Source organism: Saccostrea echinata, unplaced genomic scaffold (genome assembly GCF_033153115.1).
Source record: "Saccostrea echinata isolate AGI-Se365-2 ecotype Australia unplaced genomic scaffold, CSIRO_AGI_Sech_v1 ptg000003l, whole genome shotgun sequence".
Lineage (NCBI taxonomy): Eukaryota > Metazoa > Mollusca > Bivalvia > Ostreida > Ostreidae > Saccostrea > Saccostrea echinata.
In genome coordinates, this window is record NW_026889752.1 from 4,522,149 (window position 1) to 4,536,349 (window position 14,201).

Genomic DNA, 14,201 nt, shown 5'->3' on the forward strand with positions numbered 1-14,201 from the left:
GAGCTTACTCAAAAATGAGATTACTAATAAACAATGTACGTATAAAAGGCAGTTGAAATTGATGACGCATTTCTTTCTGAGCAGTATCAACAAATATTTACAATTCTCATGCGACAGTCTTTTCTGAACTGTTAAGAAAATCACACTACGCGTATAGAAACAAATAATAAACATTGAACAAAAAAGACGTTAACACCCACTAATAACATGAATATTTAAACACAGTTATGTGATATATTAATTTTTTCACCAAAATAAATCAATTTCTTAATTTACTGTGATTAATATTGGTTTCCATATTAATTAATTTATTTTTTATAGACAAATAAACTTCAGTGATTTATTTTCTATCAGAACTAGCTTTAAATAGATCTATTAATTAGAGAGCAAGGCCGATTCCCATTCTATACTCTGAATGCATTTTTCGTAAGTGCTGGAGCTTTTGAAAAATTCTTTGTTAAACATTGCCGAGTATTATGTTTCAGTCATGATTATTTTCACTGACTTGCCAATTTAATTATCGTTAGATTCTCTATGTAACAGAAAACAATAACACTCTTATTATACAAATGTTCGAGTGTATATCTGTAAATCATGCGAACGGAGCCATCAGATTATGTTCAAAATTAATAAATCCCGAAATAAATTTATAAACATTTATTGAACCGAAGATTTTTTGCAGAACATAGATTGAAATTATTGTCATTGTTGACCAGCATGTTCTGTGATGTGTAACACTGATTCCATTCATTGACTTTCTGCTAACCATTCCCAAAGGCGATTGAAACCTCAGGTGTTGACACCATTTTATACATTTGTACTGCTTTTTATTAATCGGCCAGGAAAACACAAACAAAACAAATAAGAAATAAGTCACAATTCCTAGTATTTTAAAATGTTTATTTTTTAAATAAATTTACCCTTTTAATAACTTGTTTTTAATAACTTGTTTATAATCAAAACAAATTCATAAATAAATCCCCCAATAATTGTTCACTTTGTTTAAATGACTGAAGAATGGTAGAATAATTTTATTTCATGGTCATTTAATAAATAATTAGGTTTTATTTGAGGGCGGTTAAAAAAAAGCATGAAATGCTCTTTTTTTAGCATGGTTTTAGCTATTTCAATTTAAAAAAAATCCAGTACAGTACGACCCTCTGAATATCTTACTGTAATGACAAGTGTATTTTTTTTTAAATAGCGCTAATGCAAACTTTGAGTACATACCATAATTTGACAGCATTAATCAATTAAATACGCCTACATATTTTTTCAAACACCTGTATTAAAGTTTTAATTAGCATTAATTAATTAAATAGGCCTGGATATTCTTTTTTCAAACACCTGTTCTAAAGTTTAATTTAGGGGATAAAAGTCATCTCCTGACTTCCCTTTTTAAAGAGGCTGGGGAGTTGTGGCCATTTTTAGACTATATTGATCTCCTTTAGAAGAAGAGCTCCATATGAAGATATAGAAAATGATCAAATTTTAAGACTAAAATTTTTGAAATTTTTCTTTGCCAAATGATAGTTAACAGCTTAAGATATCATATCTAAAAAATTAAGTTAAATCTGGTGGTTAATTTGTGGTTAATTTGTTGACCCCCCCCCCCCCCAGCCTCCTTAAATACTTTCATTTTTTTAAAAAATTAATTCTAGACTACAATTATGTAAATTTACAGCCCCTGAAGACATTTGGTAATTACATGTATACCTATCTCTACTTATAAATTTTTTTTTACGAAATCTTTTTTTACGTCACCTGAGTCACTCAGGTGACCTATTGCTATCGGTTTTTGTCCGTCGTCGTGCGTCGTCCATCGCGCGTCGTGCGTTAACATTTAAACATTTTCAGCTTCTTCTCTGAAACCGCTCAACCAATTTCAACCAATTTTGGCATATAGCATCTATTGGTGAAAGGGGACAGAAATTGTGAATTTCATGGTCCCTGCCCTCTTGGGGCCTGAGGGGTGGGGCTAAAACCATCAAAATTAATGCAATCTTTAAAAATCTTCTTCTTGATTCCTGGACATCAAGCAGTCAAACTGTTGACATGATTGTAATAAGCATTGAGCCCTCTACCAAAATTGTGAAATTCATGGCCCCAGGGTCAAGGGTTCTGATGCTAGGGCGGGGCTATATAGATCCTATAGTGAAAGTTCATTATTTATTTGAAAATCTTCTTCTCTACTCCTGGGTATTATTGAAACAAATTGAATACATAGTTATGATAAGCAAGAGTGACTCTACCAAAATTGAGAAATTCATAGCCCCAGGGTCAGGGATTCTGTTGCTAGGGCGGGGCTATATAAATCATGTAGTGAAAGTGCATTATTTCTTTGAAAATCTTCTTCTCTACTCCTGGGTATTATTTAAAAAAATTAAATACATAGTTATGATAAGCAAGGATGCCTCTTCCAAAGTTGTGAATTTCATGGACCCTGGATCAGGGGTTCTGGTGTTAGGTTGGGGCTCTATTTATTATATAGTGAAAATGCATTAATACTTTAAAAATCTTCTTCTCTGCTCCTGGGTATTATTTAAACAAATTAAGTACATTGTTATGATAAGCAAGGATGTCTCTTCCAAACCTGTGAATTTCATGGCCCCAGGGTCAAGGGTTCTGGTGAAAAAAAAGGGGAGGGGCTGCTATTGATTATAAAGTGAAAAAGCAAAATTTCTCTGAAAATATTCTTTTCTGCTTCTGGTTAAAAAGCAAAGAAGCTAAGTGTATAGTGATGATGAGCAAGATTGCTTCTTCCAGAGTAGTGAATTGCATGACCCCTGGGTCAAATGTGCTGGTGTGAGGGTTGGGCTCTTGATAATATAGTGAAAATGCATTAATTCTATTAAATAATCTTGTCTGATCCTTAGTTTTAAGCAGATAAACAAAGTGATTACTTATGATGAGCAAACTTCTGGTCCCAGGGTGAGAGGCTCTGATGTTTCTCGAGGGGGGGGGGGGGGGGGGGGGCTCTATTGATAATATAATGAATCTGTAGTAGAAATGCATTATTTCTTTAAAAATCTTCTCTGCACCTGGGCATATCAGAGGCAAAAAGAGTAAAAGTTTTAATAAGGAAGGGTATTTTTACCAGATTTTTGAACATCTGGACCATTTGGTCAAGTGTTCTGGTCCCAGCTAGGGCTCTATTAATTTGTAATCTACTGAGAGGAGTTATTCCCCTTTGCCATTTACTTTTGATAATTAGTCACTGTAAATAATGTACCTGAAATGTAATAGAATAAGAGAATTATGCAAGAATTTTTATTGTATAATACAAAAAGTACTTTCATAGTTTTAATGATCAAGTAGACTTGTAAGTAATATATAAATAAAAATGAGACAAAAATAACTTGTCTTATTAAATGTTCATCAAAGATCAAGAGAGGCCAATGTAAAAGATTTCAACAAGGAATTAAGATAGTACAGAAGCACTAATAGTTTCTTAATTTACTGTATGATGATAGTGTTAAATGGGGAACATATTGGAACCTAATTTATGAACTGTAAATGAATGGTAGACTAATTACTTTTTTGATCCTGATCACTCTATTTTTCTTGCTTTTGGGCAACAAAGCTTCACCTTTCAGTTCATTTTATACTTTATGGATTCTCTAAATAGTTGTGTTGTACTCAGGTGACCGTTAAGGCCCTTGGGCCTCTTGTTTTTAAAATTCTTTATCTTAAACACCTCTCTGCTGAAAGTAAACAAAACAACAACAGGGAGCCTGCAAATTCAGAATACACATGGGGCGGAGCTATCATGTCACCTTTTTCATGCATGAGTGAACAAACCAGTCCCAGAAAGCAGTCCCAGGGACTGCTGGAACTGCTGGGTCTGCTTTCTAGAGCAGTCCCAGTGCGGTCCCAAAGCAGTCCCGGGGACTGCTTAGATGTCAGGTTGGGTCTGGTTGGTACTGTAATATACTTCTGAACAATTAACTAGAAAAATGAACTTGTCAAACAAATCATCAGATATTGGTTTTATTGATGCACATTGTTAGCAGTTAATTGATATTTCATATTTGATCTTACGATTTTTTTATTAGTCCCTACCGGTGAAACCGGAGGGGACTATAGGTTTCCTCTGAGTCTGTCCATCCGTCTGTCTGTCTGTCTAGCTGTCTGTCCGTCCATCTGTATGTCCCTCTGTCTGTTTGTCAGTCTGTTCCACTTGGTTTTCCGCACTTTTCCCCTAAACGCTCGCAGATATTGAGCTGATTTTTGGTATGTGATTGTATCTTGATGAGTTACAGAACAAGTTTGCATTTCGTTCCGCCTCATTGATTTTTGACGGACTTACGGCCTTTTCGATTTTTAGGGGTTTTCCGCAATTTTCTTCTTAACGTTTTCAGATATTGAGCTGATCTTTGATATGTGACTTTACCTTGATTAGTTATAGACCAAGTTTGCATTTCTTCCCGCTTCATTAATTTTTGACGGAATTATAACATTTTCAATTCTCAACGGAACCAGATTACACTTGCCGGTAGGGGACTAGTATTACTAATGCAATACTCTCAGAATGCTTGTCATTTTCTTAAGCAGGAATACATTTGCTTTCTAATTGCTTCAAATAAATAAAAGCTATCATTTAATCAGTTTTTTTTCCTTTGCTTAAAAAAAAATCAAAAACTAAAGTTTACCCAGAGTCTTGATACTTCAAAGTCCTTCAAATTATTTAAAAAAGGCTTTAATAAAAGAGTCATGTATGCGTCAAGTGCAAAACCACTTTCAGAAAACAATCTTTTCAGGCATTTTTTGTCAAGATTTCCCTCCATTTTCTATAGCTAGCAACTCTTTTAATTCAACAAAATGTATCAACATTCTTTTTTTTTTGTACTAACACTAAGGCAGACTTTTTGTAAATTGTCTATGTTGTTTTGTATGGTTCTTCCAAATGAAGGAGAGAACGAGGTGTAGCAAATTTTCTGTGTGAAAATATTTCGTGTACATTTTATATTCTTACAAACAATTTGAAATTTAAAAATATATATATATCAACACATAGTTTGAAACACTTTACATATTATCACAATTGTGTTTTTTTACTCAAAACATAAATTTATTTAAAAAAAATCATTCCTGGATGACATGTTGAATTCAATGTCTCTAAGGTAAATTTTCCCATTTGACCTGATGCCAATAATGACTACTGTATAAATACTATGTATGTTTATTTGTTATTGGTACTTTCTTTTGGATGGTAATCTTCCTGATGAAACTGCATTAATATCTAAATTGTGACACAAACATGGCCCTTTGAATTAGGTCTGTCTACGAGATCTCTTTCTCCCCTTCTACTTCAAATTAGTTTATACAGTTGTTGTCCTGATCTTTTTTGTAGACAAATTCATTATTTGTAAACATTTTCAAGAATTCTCGTAAAAGAAGATATAAAATATGTCCTTGGGATTAGCATTGACCCTGGTCATTCAAATACATATAATTATGTATGTATACAAAAGAATAAACTTCATTGAAGTTGACTCCTTGTAATTACTATCTGAAGAATGAAACATAGTCAAATAATAAATATAATTCTTTCTAAAAATATAATCTAATGAGTTGTTAGTGGGTTGACCTTTGACCTTGAAATTGGTTGATATAATATAATATCAATATATATAGTAGTTACACAGTATGCTTTATTTGGTAATGTACGTGTACAAAAGTAATGAGGCGGTGAAAAAAATGTTAAAAGGACACGCAGTGTCCGAGTGACATTTTTTATCCGCTTCGTCCTTCTCTACAAAATCAATTAAAACCTATTATGTAAGTCACATATATATGTATTAGAGCCACACAAAGTATCTTGTACGTGCAAAAAGAAATTCCATCTCTTCATTTTTTTATCCGCTTCGTCCTTCTCCACAAAACCAATTAAAACCTATAATGGAAGTCACATATATATGTATTAGAGCCACACAAAGTTCCTTGCATGTGCAAAAAGAAATTTCATCTCTTCATTTCCCGCTCAGAAGTGAATGTGGTCGAATGAAAAAAAAAAATTCAGAAAATTTGACGTGGACGATACTTGCGAGAGTTTATTTGTTTTTGGGGTGCCCGTGGGAAACTAAAATTGACGACATTACTCTTTTACAAGCAACTGGGTACCTATGGGACACTTAATTGACGACATTACTCCTTCATAAGCAAATGTATACCTATAGGACACTTAATTGACAATATTACTCTTTCATCTTTTGGGCACCTATGGGACACTTAATTAACGACATTACTCTTTCACAAGCAACTGTGGGCACATATGGGACACTTAATTGACGACATTACTCTTTCACAAGTAACTGAGGAGATAGAAAAGGAGTTTGAGTGCGAATAGCAGAACTTACCGCACAAAGAGTGGGGACGTCAACTAAGCAGGCCGAGACAATTTCTGAAGAGGAAAAGAATGTTATTTGAGAGAAGGGTCTCACGGCATCAGTACTGGAGAATCTATGCTTAACACTCTCTTTTTCTTCAATTGCAAATTGCCAAATTTTTTGTCTGAGATCTTTTGACGAACTCAACACTTTATCTGTAGACCAGTTTAAATAGGTCAAGAACAAAAGGGCAAGATTATCAATTTCACAATCAGGGCAAATAAGCGGACTCAGGTAAATTAATTTACTAATATGAACATAACACAAATTATTAATAATTACAAAAATGTTATTGGGAAAAAAACTTATTGATAATAGTATATTGTGCAATGTGTATTAGAAAAGTTATAAATTGAATGTACAAGGTCATTGATTTTTATTAAGTAGAATGATATCAAAGACATATGAGCACGAAATCGATGAGACATCACTTCCAGGGGGAAATATACAGTATCTACAAGGAATACTTTAATCTGGTAGTGGTCAATTCAGAAAATAACCGATTTAACCGGCGACCATTGGCAAACAGAGAAAAGAATGAAGTCCCTTTCAGTGTACAACCCATTGGAGTCAATGAATCGTGAACAATTATGAAAAAAATAATATATTTGATTAAGCCTGAATTTCTCAATTTTTTTACTAAATATTCGGATAAAGTAGTTATGCCACGCCTTTTGGGTATAAATGGTTATTTACAGATACCCACAGCTAAGATCAAAAGAAAGTTACTGCTGCTATAGTACATATAGGAATATTGTTCCAGTGACACGTATCACTATGAAAATGATTGTGTGCTCATGTCAACTGGTAAGGCTACATTTATAAACGAATTTTCCTTAATTTTATATGAACGTGCCATGATAACATTTTTAACACATAGTTATTTCATTTAAGAGTCTCTATGAAAGCTAAATTCAATTAGTATCTATTAATCGTTTACCCATCTATATTGTAACGAAAAATACCGTGATTAAATATTTGTATTATAATGGTTACTTTTTCTAAAGTCTACAGCATTTCGTTATAAATATTATGTAGGTTCTGTACCTTTTATCAGTTGACAAGACACAAAGTCCTTTTTAAATACCCAAAAATTTTTATTGTTATAACAAGTTAACAACGTATATGAAACGAAGACGTAATTTCCTGGTCAGCAGCTGGCGCGGTAGATCAAAGGGATAATACATTCGTCAGGAATAAGGTGTAGAATAAATATAAAAAAACACTCTAAATAGACCTAGGTTATAGGAAAATATTCTTCAATTGGTTTCTGGTAAAGGTGCAAGTGTATGCGCCTCGTATACAATAAATTGGGGGAAAGTGCGTATGTCCGAGAAGGTGTGGATGTACCGTAACTAATGTGAATAACAAGGAAGGGACGGATGGACCTCCTACAATACAAGGGAAATGGTCGGTACTGGAGAAGGTGCGGAGTCCAAAATACACCTTTATAATTTAATAAATAATCACCTTCTACACCTTCGCTGGGTCGTGCAGTAATTGCTGCTGAGACATGCTGCCGAATTTAGAACACGGAAACTGTCAGAGTGTACATTCGTGGCGCCTCTCTGTTTATAAACACTACGCTGGCCAATCAGAGATCGGCTTCCTATAGAGGTAGCATGCGGTAGACTCAACCCAAAGTATGGTGGAGAAAGGACACACACATAGTTCCTTACACAAATTAAAGGCAAAATAACATCAAAAATCCATGTTAGAAGCGAAGGTAAGCATATTTATATGCTGTGATGTATTTTTATTAACATGGCTGGTTGCAAACGCTGGAGACGACCTCAAGATTGAATGTAAACAAACTCTTATCTAATTAGATTAAAATCATGGTATTTAATTTTATAGGGAAAGTTTTATAATTGCATACATGTAAAATTACCTAATTTTTGTGCATATCGAACGTTTACAAAAGAGTGAAAACACATAAGAGAGAGAGAGAGAGAGAGAGAGAGAGAGAGAGAATTGAACCAACTGAGAAAACTGGTGTATGTGTTTACAATGTAATACTTTTTTTTATTTACATCAGAATATTTTTCTAAAATCAAGAGAAACACAAATAAAATCTACTGAATGCTTAAACAACAGAAATTTACTGTGAATCAAAAAAAAAAAAAGTAACAAATCAAAAGTGATAAGTATATATAGACTTCCATTCAAAAGGACAAAAAAATCAGTGTCTCAATTATTTCCAAACAGCCCTCGTATAATAATATTTGAAAAAAATTAAAATTAATTAAAGTATAGTATGCGAAGGGATACACATTATATAGCCATGCTTTCCTGCTGAACAAAATAGTACGTGCATTACTACAATTTAATAAGATTTTCCTACCATGGCCAGTAATAAAAAAATGTTCTGATACTTAGTGAATTAATGAATTCAAATGCACCGGATGCCCTTTTTCATGAAACAAAAATTACATCAAGTCATGAAAATTTGGAATCTATGTAAGCAATACGATGATTTTAAATTCTGTTGAAAAATCAAGTATTGTCTTGGATTTCACAGATATTAAAGTGTATTGATACTCTGATAAGAGAGAAAATTCTTAATGACATAAATGTCTATTACTGCTTTATAAATCTGACACGTTGAAGTGTCTTTTTTGTCAAATTTTCCCCACAAGCTATGCTATATTTCCTGGTATTTTACTTAAAAAACACATTTTTTTTAGGAATATCACAATAGTTAAAGCAATATTTTATATAAGTGAGCAGAGGGTTTATGAACCATGTGTAAATACATACTATAATGAAATATTCATAGAATATTGTATAAGTTCAGTGAGATATCATGAAATCAGATTTGAAACAAAACAATAAAAAGGTATTGACTTTTTGGATGTTTTGTGAAGAATGACTCTTCTTCAATATACTCTTCTTCAATATAGCGATTGTGAAAAAGATAACTTTTAAAATGGTTTAAACAACACGCTTAAATATATCTCTGCACATATTGATTGGACATTTTTCCTTTTAATTAAGAAGAACATTGTGATTCAAGTTTTGCAAAAGGTTGTAAGCAAATTTGTAAAATAAATGAATAAATATATTTTAAAAAAATGCTTGGCTGAGATTGAGGGAATATATGTCTTCCAAAAATGATGCAGTTACAGAAAATCAAGGGAGACAGAAAATCTGAAAAGGTATAAGTACAAAGTGAATTAATAATCAGGAAACACTGCATTTTTGATATTTTTTTAATCAAGGAAACAGAAATACAAGTATGTTATAAGGAGACAGTTCGACAAAATCAATAAGCCATAATTTTTTAAACCTATGCAAGCACATCTGCATAAAGCAGTTATCCCATGTATTCTGCAAAATGACATACAGCTGTTTTTCTTTTAAAGTAGCACTCCTTCATTTATCTCTACAGATCTTTTGATAAACTAGTACACGTATTTTTTTTTTTAATTTGTCATCAGACAGTAAAACATTATTCACATTGATAATATATTTCTACTAGGGATGTCAATTTTGTCTATTATTCATATTCGAATATTCAATGAAAGTATTCGAATATATTCGAATATTCGATAAAATAAATAAATTCTGGTTTATTTTAAATTTGCATATCCTACTATCATGAAAAGTTTATCGTAGGTAATCTTATATTAGAAGTAAAAATGTATGAAGACTTTTGTAGTTGTACAATAAGGAATTCCATTTGATATTTGTCAATGTTTGAATTAAATAATTGATTTAAATGTAGAAAAGTATAATTTTAGCAAATGATACATGTGTATTTATAGTAGTTCCAACTGAGGAATCAGTCGACTTACCAAAAGCAAAATAGTCGTATACTTTTCAGATTTCAATACGTTTAATTAATTACAATTTTCACCCTAATGAGAGATATGATTATAATCTTTGATACAATGTCTGTAAAATATAAACAATTCTTTCCATAGACAATTTTCTTAGGTAATTAACTAATTTCCCAATAATGAATATAAAATTCAGGATTATGTACAACCCGAGATAATCAAGTAATTTACACATTTATTCTGAAATTGAGCCCTATACATAATTACAGACTAATTCTATCGGACATTCATTCAATGATCAATTAAATTTGTTTTGATAAGTATACTCTTCACGTCTTTTAGACATTCTAAGAAGGTTTTAATTTTGTTGTCCTCGATTCTAGATCCAATCGTATTTAATTGATAAAAACTATGAAAGTACGTTTTGTATTATACATAAAACATTATTGTATAATTTTTAACACCTTACTCAAAACAAAATTATTTCGTAGATCTATAAGATAAGAAAGTATAGATCGAAATTGATTGCTAGTAAATTTAACAGGAAGAATTCCAGCACTGTTCTAATAAAAGATTTATTAATCGCAGTACTTCTTTTTATGAAATCTGAAAAACACCGAATATTCGAATCTTAAATTCATATTCGAATATCAACTCATCGAATGAATATTCGAATGTTCGAATATTCGTTTACATCCCTAATTTCTACTATTATAACTTGCAACGAAAAGAAAATATCTAAACATCAAAAATCCATTTGCTTTGTATAAAGATAAACCGCTTCTATAAAATTCAGTCTTTATCAAAGGGTAAGTTATATTTAATGACAATTAAAATTAAAAAGATATATACCAATCAAGTATCCAATTTTTTGACTGCAGAATGTGACAAAATATAATTCTTTTCTATTAAATTCAAATCGTTGTATACTATGACCAATGATACAGCTGTATGTACCAAAAAGAAAAGCACAATTCCATAACGTCCGTATTGAAGCAATAGTATTCGGAAACATATTATATATCTGACTCAAAATTTGAAATGTTGGCTTACTATTTTTTATGTCTTCCTCATTAGGTTAATAAATACTCTTTAATACTTTTTTTTCTTTTCCATTTGTCCGAACGACATCCCTCAAACATCTGCTTGAATGCAGGAAGTCCATTGAATTACTAATTTAAACACAATAACCTCTTACATATTAAGATATCAAATACAGGAAGTGATTTGCCCAATCATTGCTTCCTCCTCACCTGGAGGACGTTCCAAGTTAAGTGGAAAAGACCGACGACGTGTGGACCTGATTGATGAAGTGTGTGGATCCAGCAATAACAAAATCCTGATTGCATTAGAAATCAGAACATTGAACATTAATTAAAATATTACATTGCAGAGATGTATTGTAAACAGTTCTTATGATAACCCAATGCTGTCGGAACGGAGTTCGTTTGGTAAGATCGCATCCCTCTTTAAAAACAAACACACGAAAAATTCATATGTGAAACAAAATAAACACATTATGCATCTGTTTAAAAATTGCTACCAGTTTTTGTTTATTTGATATTTGAAGGAGCGGAGCTAGGAATGCACCAGAACACACCAAAATGGTACCAATATAGACAAATGACCATGCTCAAAAGAGAGGGAACCTCTCGAAGATTCTCATTGGAGCCTTTTTTCCAGAGCCTTTCGACGGCCCTGTAGCTTAAACCAAATACTACACATTTAACAAAAGTTTTATGTAGTAAGCTATTGTACACATATCAATCTGATTTACCATGATACACATACACAAAGACATTTATATGTATGCTTCATCTATATTTTTAATGGCAAAAAAGTTCAAACTCCATTCGATTAAGATAAGTTAACTGGTTTTTGAAAGGCCTTAATGCAAGTGGGTGTATTATATTTTTCTTGACTGGAATATTTGGTGCTAAGTGTGCGAGTTATCTATTTTTCCTATTTAGTTTCGGAACATTCATGAAAAATATAAGGTGAAAAACCTATTAAATCAAGCATTAAGGGACCGTTAACAGAGCTTACCCTTCCCCTGTATTTGCTAGATCTCAGTCATTGTGACATATATTTATTCCAAAAACTCAAGAAAAAATCGTTTGCGGTAAAATATACAATGTTTAATAATATATTCCTATCTTTCTTGTATGGAATTTAATTTGAAAGTTTTTTAAATATTGTTCGAAAATATTCCAAAAACTAAATAGATTAATAATCGAACTGACAATATATGCTGTTATAAATCTTGATATGTGGTATACACAATTATCAATCCTAAAGCTACTGAACTTTTTCCACAAACATACGTTCATTGTCTATATTTTCTGTCCCTTAAATAAAACGGACCCCAAGTGTCATTGTGCACAAGTGTACTGCTATATGATACTATAGTAATAAATTGTTGCGGTTACACTGTGTGCATTTATTGTAAACCATATTGTATTGCAAAGAATTTTATTAAGCAATTTTCTTCAGGATTTCCCCAATGCCAAAAAAAAAAAAAAAAAAAAAAAAAAAAAAAAAAAAAACCCTCCATTTAAGTAACTGTTTTAATAAATTAGAACTTTGTTTGTAGGCTAGAAGAATTTTTCTTGTAAGGCAAATATAAAGTTGGAAGGAATTATTAGCTTATTCTAATATTATTTTATTATGATTATTATGAAAGCGCATTGAGTAATAAAATGGATTTCATTATTTTGCAGTTTCTTTCAAAATGGTGTATTCATTTTCCCACATCATAATTTTGATTCATATAGTAAATCATGAATATTGTACAAAAAACTTCTAAAAACACCTTTCTTATATATTGAAATTTGAAGCACAATGTTTATATAAATTCAGAGAAGAAAATATAAAGAAAACAGTCTGGGAAAGTGAACTTTCAACGGAATTGAGAGGAATATAAGATGAGCTTTGAACATGTTACTACAAGTTAATGAATTGGTAAAACAACAAATAACAACACATCAGCAATAAACCAAAGTACAATTTACAACAATCATTTAATTCATACCTTCATTCGATATATCCTACTGAACTCTAAAAAAAGAAACCACAGAGAACATCTACTTCGTATCTGGGTGCCTTACATTTTTAAAAAAACCAAACATTAATATCAAGTTTTTCTCTTATTTATGTAGCAATATACCCCTTTTCACCTGCATATGGTGTTAATGTCTCCCACTAGATTTGATACGCAGAAACAAGTTCTGCGTATAAACATTTTTTGAATCTAGACAGACTACTGAAAAAGAAGTTTATGCAACAAGGGTATGTACTATTTCATTTGAATTCACCATGTCTCAAATTCTATAGTTGTTACAATGATATTGTTTGCAATTAAAATCGGTTTTGGGTTGAATGTTTACTGATGTGATTAACACATATTGCTATGACAGTATTTGGATACACAGTTGCCCGCGGACTTCTTTGCTTACCCAAGGAATAGGGATCACTTCGGCAGGCGTGACCAGTCGACAGGAGACGCTACGTATACCTCTTTCATTACACCCAGTATAGCCTCTGATGATTTCTGTTTGTTATCTTCACAATTGAAGTACAATCCAAACGAATGTACATCGTCCTCAAAAAAATTGCACTGGCTTGAAACATTTGAAACGCTTAAAGGGCAGAGGAAAAACAGACAGACAATCTGGATGAAAATAATCAATTTATTAATTACTTAGGGGGAAAAAGTAGTAACTTCTTAACATCTGATAAACATTGATTTAAAGATTGATAAAGTCAACAAGTAGTCAACTGTAGCAATCGTTTTTGCAATACCCAATATTGAACTATTGAAAACATATCAAAGATTTTAAAGAAGAAAATATTCATGAACATCCATATTCACAGTTCATTAAAGCTAAACAGAAGAAAGTTTTTTATCTTTTGAATAAAAAAATCCTTTTTTTTTCTACTGTTTAAATACAATTCATAATGTGGCATTGTTTTAAAATTAGGCTCAAAAACGATTTCTTTAACTGTAGGAGGAACTCTACAGACAATACAT

The 14,201-nt window shown here is 31.8% G+C and overlaps 1 protein-coding gene across 1 annotated transcript in view; it reads right to left on the minus strand.

Annotated features, from left to right (window-relative positions):
• LOC133178530 (heat shock 70 kDa protein 12A-like) overlaps window positions 1–14,201 on the minus strand; it is a 74,387-nt gene that overhangs the window by 42,246 nt on the left and 17,940 nt on the right. The window lies entirely within an intron of this gene.